The sequence below is a fragment of the Rhagoletis zephyria genome, unplaced genomic scaffold (genome assembly GCF_001687245.7).
Source record: "Rhagoletis zephyria isolate East Lansing unplaced genomic scaffold, Rhagoletis_zephyria_1.1 Rzeph_scaffold_01330, whole genome shotgun sequence".
NCBI lineage: Eukaryota > Metazoa > Arthropoda > Insecta > Diptera > Tephritidae > Rhagoletis > Rhagoletis zephyria.
Window position 1 is genome coordinate 68115 of NW_016158414.1, and position 9207 is coordinate 77321.

Genomic DNA, 9207 nt, shown 5'->3' on the forward strand with positions numbered 1-9207 from the left:
GGCATTATGAATTCAATTCATAAAACCACCGGGCGTCATTAAAAGCTGCATATGTATGTAGCAATAGTAATAAGAACAAGTAAGAGCAGCGCTGTCTTCGTCTATGCCGAAGGCTTTATATCTTTCATGAGCATCTGAAAATTTTACTTTAACAGATTACTGCATTTGAAAAAATTTATATATTCACAGCACGCGTAGACGGACGAGATACATATATAAAAAATCATATCTAAACAAGCACAGGTATGGAAGATATACCTTATATAGCACCAATCTAAGTTATCAGTTCAGATCAACTCCAACAAAAAATCTACTGGCCGAAGGCGGCTTTTTACCAATCGAGGAGCGATTGCAACTCCTATACGGTCGAATAGCCTACAAGCTGCACTGCAACGCGTCTCACNGTTATTTTAACTGCTGTGTGATAGGTATGTAAAAGGATGTATATCGCAAAAACTGGTATCTGAACAATCAGTGGTATAAGAGATAAAGCTTATACAGCATAGATTTTGATGATTTTCTCAGTAGACTTTGTATTATTTTAATAGCTTACGAAATCGATCGATTTTAGCTGTCCAAATAAAGGAGTTTTACAGTAAAACCACATATCTGAACAATTAGTTGTATGGGGGCAATAAATAGGTTATAGTGACCCGATCTTTGTTAATTTTACTGTAAACTTTCTGTTGATAATAAGTGAAAATAGTGCGAAATTTCATGTTTATAGCTTCATAAATGGATAATTTAAAACAGAGAATCTCACATCTGAACAATCAGTTGCATGGAGGCAATAGGTTGTACTGACCCGATCTTTATTATTTTAACTGTAGATAAGTATATTTTTGATAATGGATTGAAATATTTCATGTTCCCAGCTGCATAAATGAAGAAGTTATGACAAAAAATCTCATATCTGAATAATCTGTTCTATTGAAGCTATAGGTTTAAGCGGCCCGATCTTCGCAATTTTCACGGAAAGTATTTTTTAGATAATGAGTAAAAACAGTGCAAAATTGCATGTTCCTAGCTACATAAATGGAGAAGTTACAACGAGAAATCTCATATCTGAACAATCAATTGTGTGGAAGCTATATGTTATAGTGGTCCGTTTCTTCCGGTTCCGACAAGTGATTAATATATTATAAAAATACACCCACCTACCAAATTTCTTCCGGATATCTCGAAAACTGAGAGACTAGATTGCATACAAACAGACGGACAGACAGACAGACAGACTGACAGACGGACAGACAGACATGGTTGAATCGACTCAGCTCGCCGTTCTGATCATTTAAGTATACATTTTAATGGGACTATCTCTTCTTATTGTGGTACTTGCAAACATCGAACCAAAGTATAATACCATTTCATACTAATGAAAGGTATAAATACATATATTTTTCATGTATGAATATGCACCCTCACCGTCTCCCTAACAGCCGTTGGGTAAGCATTTGACACCTGCAAGTGTGCGGTGGGAAGGCCACGTTGGCAATGGGGAAGTGACCAATTTTATACAACACTCCGGCGCTCAATTAAAATTGAATGCAATGAAATTTACATTCCACCAAAAAAAATGCACCTCTAAGAAATAAAAATTTTAAACGAAATGTTTCAATTTTCACACAAGTTACCCAACAGCGATTCCGTGCACAGCGTGTTGGTCCGACCAACGACCTAAACAAGCTTAACACCAAAGGCCAATTGGAGGAACGGTTGCTTGCCAAAAAACAAATACATTTGTAAAGGAACAAAAGTGAACGACCACAATGCTGCAAGTGGTCAAATGCTTTCGTTTCTGATGTTCTATGCAGAACAAGTTCAAATATTTATGTACATATATTGTAGGTGCTTAAATGTACGTAAAATAAATCAAGTTATGCACGGTCGCACAGCTCCTTTGTTTTGCTCGCAGCAAGAATGCACTTTTTGACTTTGGTTAGTAAATTACAATTTCATTATTATACTTTTCTGTCAAAAGCTCTCCTTCCGCCATACTCGTTACCGCGACATTTAATTTTCCAGCAGGTAAGCTGTAATGGGGATGAGTTCAAGAAATTAAGATGTACTGCGTTTTGTGCCAAACGGGCTAGTGGTGGAGCATAAAATTGCAAATGAATTTAAAGAAAAGCGCTTGTTGCCAAGCTGGTATGTTTGCTAAACGGGAACAGCAGACTGGAAATGCGGTTACTTGCGTACGATGTACGTAGCGTTACTGCATTTGTTCAACTAGCTAACATTACTTGTAGCAGCATGGTACGCAAACTTATACATAATTGGTGCATGCCAAATATTTTTAACTTCGAAAATTGGCATTTCCAACAAATTGAGTCTAACAATTGGCACTTTGTAGTTTTACTTTTGTTTGCATATTTCCATACATGCGAGTCTTACAAATTTCAAGTACAAAATGTTTAAGTGGAAATACACATGTGAAACAAACAAAAACACACACATATAAACATTTAGTTTATATTAGCTCGGGAAGTTTATGTTCGTTTTCCGGATTTGAAACCATTGAAAATCATCGCAGACCCAAGGCTTAATGTGATTGTATTTAACTTTAATTATAAAGGTGATAAAAAAGTAGGGCCATTGTTGATGACGGATGGTGGGTTTCAAGGAAGACATTTTTTATTGTACAATAAAAGGTGTTAAACTTTAAACTGGCTGCGTAATTTCGAAGTTCAAGTTTTCAACTTTTCCAGCGCAGGGCGGAATTTTCACTGGACATTAAATAACAAAATATTTTAAGGACAAATTGCAGCATTAAAAAGCTGGCATCATTACGTCAAAAATAACATTCATTAAGTCTTTCAGATTACTAGTTTTGGATCCTAATTTGACTATACTAAATATAAATTTACGACTTTTTTATTTTGTTATCTGTGTTTCAATCAATTGCGCTTGTTTTCAATTCTTGTCGCATCTTTCGCTCCCGCTCACGATTTATCTAATAGCCTTATTCATATAAAAATAAAATTAAGAAACAATTTTTTAACATACCACGCTTTTATAAATGGACTAAATATTTTAAAATAATATATCTCAGTTCCATAGAATTTGTTTTGATTTGTTTTTAGCAAAAGTCATTATAAACAATTTATGAGATTGAAAACGAAAAACGTGGAGCGCATGCAATACAAAGAATTAGATTTAATTGACAATATTCAAACTACATAACACATACCTAAAATTTCTACAGCGCAAGTACAAAATTTGAGATCAATTTTAAGCGATCGCTATTTATGTACTCACATATGTAAATACATATATTACTTTTCATATCAATTCAAGTCGATTACATGCGCCCCACGCTTTTCATTTACAATCTCATAAATTGTTTATAATGATTTTTGCTAAAATTTCAAAATCAAAAGTTATCAAAACAAGTTCTATGAGACTGAGAAATATTATTTTCTACTTTTTAGTCCATTTATAAAAGCGTGATATATTAAAAAGTTTTTTATTTTATTCATTTTCTTCTTTTTAGTCCTGTCTGTATAAAATTTTGCAATAGATATTAAAATAATTCAACGATATTAATAGATTGGTGCACACACATGCATATTTGTATGTACATACATACGAGCACCAATTAATTTCATTTAAAGAAATGGAGTGTCGTCCATTTCCGCTGTGGCGTATGTAGTGCATATATTTAGGCGCAGTATATAACTACTTGCGGCGAGGCGTCATCTACCTCTAGAGTTTTGATATGATACCAGACGACGAGGTTGATATGTAGACTTTTGAAGGATCTTTGCAAGGCAAAGGTTTTATAGCAATGAATGGTGTCTGGACACACAACATTGCAAGTTGATAAACGCATTGTAAAATTCCATTATATTTCTACTTCTAAAAAAATTTCTGTTACAGTGCTGATACTCACAAAATTTTTTTAGGGTATTTAACTAGCCTTCAGACGTAGATTTCATTTGGTTTTGTTAGATTTCCTTTACTCGAAAGTACTTTTACACGTTTATAAATGTTCCCCTTGCATCTACCATAATGTTGCGCTTGGCGAATACCTCATTCGCTTCTTAGAAGATCCCTTTAGCCAACTTAATGATAAAAAACGCTATCTTGAAACTTTTTTTTTCAATTTTGACCTCACTGTGAGACGATTTGAAAATTCGGTTACAGTAAATGTGTTTGAACCCAAGCAAAATCAGTCAGAGTGTTTAGACCGCTCGTGTAAATTAAGTACTTATGTGAAGCTGGTTCTAAGAATTTATTTGCTAACCTCATGTTTTAGTTCATTTGGACAAAACGTAAAGATAAATTTATTTGCAATTCCTTTTACGGTTGTTTAGGGCCAGTTTAATACGCCTGCGATAAAATGTCCAATTTTTTACTAACAATGTTTGCGTTAGAAAAGCAAATAAATATTTTTTTACTTCACTCAATATTCTAAATGAACTTGCTTCTATAATATCAATACCAACAACTGCTTATGGCACGAAGCTGTGTCTATTTACAATGGCACCAAATAGGCTTAACAAGTCAGCAATGTTGTCATCAGTCCCCTTCTTAAATAAATGTTTATTTTCTTTTTCGTCGCGTAGTCCATCATTTCTATTAAATATTTCATCGGATCCTGTTTATGAATAAACAAGGCCATATTGCTGAAATATGAAAAAGTAGGCTGCAAAGAGATATAATAAAAGTCGTACAATAAAAATAACAGAGGACGTGGCAGTAAATATTACCACATGCCATCACAAGCGTGTAGTCAAAGTTTACAAACGTTAGCGGTGGGAGAACCTTTGCACGACCCTCAAATGTCCTCAGTACGCCTCCAAGAGTAAACCACAATCAATTTTATGTTTTCCTTCTTTTTACTGCATTGTTTTCATATACATATATGAGTGTACATGTATGTGTATGTAAATATGTGCATCTTAATATACATAGATAAATTTTTCGCCTAAATGTTAAATTGAGCGAAATTTCCAAAACTAAAAAATTAAAATTGGAGAGAAATCACATCGACAGGTTGTATTTATGAGGTCTGTTCGCTCCACAATGGATTTGAGATGAGAAGAATTGAGTTTTTTCGATAAAAACTTCATGCACAAAAATACTTACGCATACGCAACAACAAAGACAAGCAATTTACCTCAGCAACAAAAGGTGAAAATATGAAAAGGCTCCTTCCTTCTATCATTCAAATGCGTTATGGAAAGCTGTCAACAGTCGCCACTGGGCGCTATATTTGTCACTCGACCTTCATGCGGACATTTGCAAACAGTCTCTGCATATAAAACCGAAAAGGCAAATACGCTTATTCNTATGAGTGTACATGTATGTGTATGTAAATATGTGCATCTTAATATACATAGATACATTTTTCGCCTAAATGTTAAATTGAGCGAAATTTCCAAAACTAAAAAATTNCATATATGAGTGTACATGTATGTGTATGTAAATATGTGCATCTTAATATACATAGATAAATTTTTCGCCTAAATGTTAAATTGAGCGAAATTTCCAAAACTAAAAAATTAAAATTGGAGAGAAATCACATCGACAGGTTGTATTTATGAGGTCTGTTCGCTCCACAATGGATTTGAGATGAGAAGAATTGAGTTTTTTCGATAAAAACTTCATGCACAAAAATACTTACGCATACGCAACAACAAAGACAAGCAATTTACCTCAGCAACAAAAGGTGAAAATATGAAAACGCTCCTTCCTTCTATCATTCAAATGCGTTATGGAAAGCTGTCAACAGTCGCCACTGGGCGCTATATTTGTCACTCGACCTTCATGCGGACCTTTGCAAACAGTCTCTGCATATAAAACCGAAAAGGCAAATACGCTTATTCTTTGGGTAAATATCTGGACAATGATACATACATACATACATGTTAATGTGTTTATGTATAAGAACATGCCTACATCCCTAGTCCTTTGAATCTTATTGCTGCATTCATTAAGTACCATTGTTGCCTCTCGTTCGTGTAGTGAATATTCATTTTAATGTTACTTTCGCTCACTTCATTTGTGCGANGCTGCATTCATTAAGTACCATTGTTGCCTCTCGTTCATGTAGTGAATATTCATTTTAATGTTACTTTCGCTCACTTCATTTGTGCGACAATGCTTACAAATTGCCAGCAAGCTCTGTTGGTGTATTTCTGCTTTTTATTTTCCANCTTTGGGTAAATATCTGGACAATGATACATACATACATACATGTTAATGTGTTTATGTATAAGAACATGCCTACATCCCTAGTCCTTTGAATCTTATTGCATTCATTAAGTACCATTGTTGCCTCTCGTTCATGTAGTGAATATTCATTTTAATGTTACTTTCGCTCACTTCATTTGTGCGACAATGCTTACAAATTGCCAGCAAGCTCTGTTGGTGTATTTCTGCTTTTTATTTTCCAAGCAGTATATTTTCTTCACTAGCCAGATATTCAGCCGCCTGCAAATTTGTGTACATAATTTTAGGCGTTTTAGCCTTGTGTTCTACATGAACTGCTGCAGCTCGTGCTACTCTCTCGGCCATTTCGTGGAATTTGCATAAAAATTAAAGGTTAATTCTTTTTGCTTTCAAGAATTTAATTACACTCACAATTAGCATTTCGTAACAGCGTGTGCGAGCGCTCGTGCTACTGTACTTCCATGCCTAATTATCATCTGTATTAATTCTCAGTGGCATACCTTCGAAATTGCTTACGATACTTGCAGGGAAGGAACTGCTTCTAAATATTTTCATTAACCTTCCGCACCGCCTATTTTTTGATGCTGATAAAGCTAATCATTAGCATAAATGAATTTGTGTATGAAATTCTAATTTTCATGTCTAAATGATTCGTCTAATGAATAAATTAAAATACTTTCACAGGTGTTTAATGAAGCTTTTAACGAACTCAGATTTTTTACTTAACAAAGGGATACCGGATATGTACTTAATAGAATATTGGTACAAGTGAATGATATTCTAGTAGACTGTGAAGCAATATTTGTATCTTCTTCAGTTCTGTAAGCTTTGTTTTAAATTCAAANATATGTACTTAATAGAATATTGGTACAAGTTAATGATATTCTAGTAGACTGTGAAGCAATATTTGTATCTTCTTCAGTTCTGTAAGCTTTGTTTTAAATTCAAAAATATTTCTAGGCTAAACTGAAATACGAGCCCAGATGGTTAGAGCTCATACTTGCGCCAGCAAGGCAGCTGAGAAAGAAATACACAGATTATGCCATCTCGTCAGTTACGGCAGGCAATAGGGTTCCGAAATGATGTTGCGTTCCCCATGTCTATGTCCGGCCAATACACCTCTCAGAATCGAGAGTTGACGCTTAGACTTTGACCGCCGAAGACTTTGCAGCTTTGCTTATCTTGATTTTTTCCAGAGTTCCTGACTCTACTAAAAGCACATCTGTACAGAAGTAGTGCACTGGTTGCCATAAGGGCTCTGTTCCGGATATCGCATCTCTCCCGTTCACTCCTTAGACGGCTGGGTATAGAAATAAATAAAATAGAAANTGCGTTCCCCATGTCTATGTCCGGCCAATACACCTCTCAGAATCGAGAGTTGACGCTTAGACGTTGACCGCCGAAGACTTTGCAGCTTTGCTTATCTTGATTTTTTTCCAGAGTTCCTGACTCTACTAAAAGCCCATCTGTACAGAAGTAGTGCACTGGTTGCCATAAGGGCTCTGTTCCGGATATCGCATCTCTCCCGTTCACTCCTTAGACGGCTGGGTATAGAAATAAATANGCGCCAGCAAGGCAGCTGAGAAAGAAATACACAGATTATGCCATCTCGTCAGTTACGGCAGGCAATAGGGTTCCGAAATGATGTTGCGTTCCCCATGTCTATGTCCGGCCAATACACCTCTCAGAATCGAGAGTTGACGCTTAGACGTTGACCGCCGAAGACTTTGCAGCTTTGCTTATCTTGATTTTTTTCCAGAGTTCCTGACTCTACTAAAAGCCCATCTGTACAGAAGTAGTGCACTGGTTGCCATAAGGGCTCTGTTCCGGATATCGCATTGCTCCCGTTCACTCCTTAGACGGCTGGGTATAGAAATAAATAAAATAGAAACACCACGCTTTTTGAATATTTCTTCGCTTAGTTCCTTCGCACTCACCTCACTAAACGCTTTAATTTCCGTTTAAAGGAAAAACGTTCGTTTGATTACAAAGTTAACCTCCGTTTATTCACAAGTTTTTTAATAGTCTCAAAGATTAGCTCAAGTAAGTTATCGGGATTTTGATGTATATGTACACATATCTACAAGAGTTGTTCCCTTATTAATAACAGATTGATGAAAAAGATTAACAAATTTCTAATTTGCAGAGGGTGTGTGCGCGAAGTTCGACGATAAATGCTGAACTGACTCGATGGTAATTTGCCGCGAGGATGGTAGGCGGCCGTGCGCACCCGGTAATAATTTTTCGGAGTCGCCTCGACACCGCTGCGGCCAAAGGATCCCTGTGGGGAAAATCTCTAGTTCTGAACTGGTGCGCATCTAGTACATTTAGACCCAGTTCTGGTTCCCGATATATCTCTTTTGCATGCAAGCAACTGGCGAATTTAACAAGGCGATGTCCTAGGAAGTGTCAATTGCCCCCCGCTGCATCCCTTATTCGATAGTTCCGAAATAGTTCTAAATTCGACAAATAGGATCTAGTTCGTTCTGCATCCCTTTTTCTATAATTCCGAACCATTTCTAAAATTGTCCGCGGTTTCCCTGCAGGGATGCGCGCACTACCGCTGAATTAGGTTTANTGTCACTTTAGAAATAGATTTCTAGTGAAAAAACTGAAAAAATTAGTTTCTTAAAAGTACCACTTTTCGCCGATTTTGGACTGGTGGGGATCTAGTTCCTATAGGACTAGTTCCTTTTTGGCGGTAAAGACCTAGTACGGAACTAGAAATTTGATTCACCAGTCCGCGGTTTCCCTGCAGGGATGCGCGCACTACCGCTGAATTAGGTTTAAGCGGCGGATTAAACACTTTAATGAATGGACTAAAAATTAAAAAATATTATTTCTCAGTCCCATAGAATTTGTTTTGATAACTTTTGATTTTGAAATTTTAGCAAAAGTCATTATAAACAATTTTTGAGATTGAAAACGAAATACGTGTGGTGCATGTAATACAAAACATTAGATTTAATTGACAATAGTCAAACTACATAACAGAGAGGGGCTGTCCATATATTACGTAAGATCTTCGTG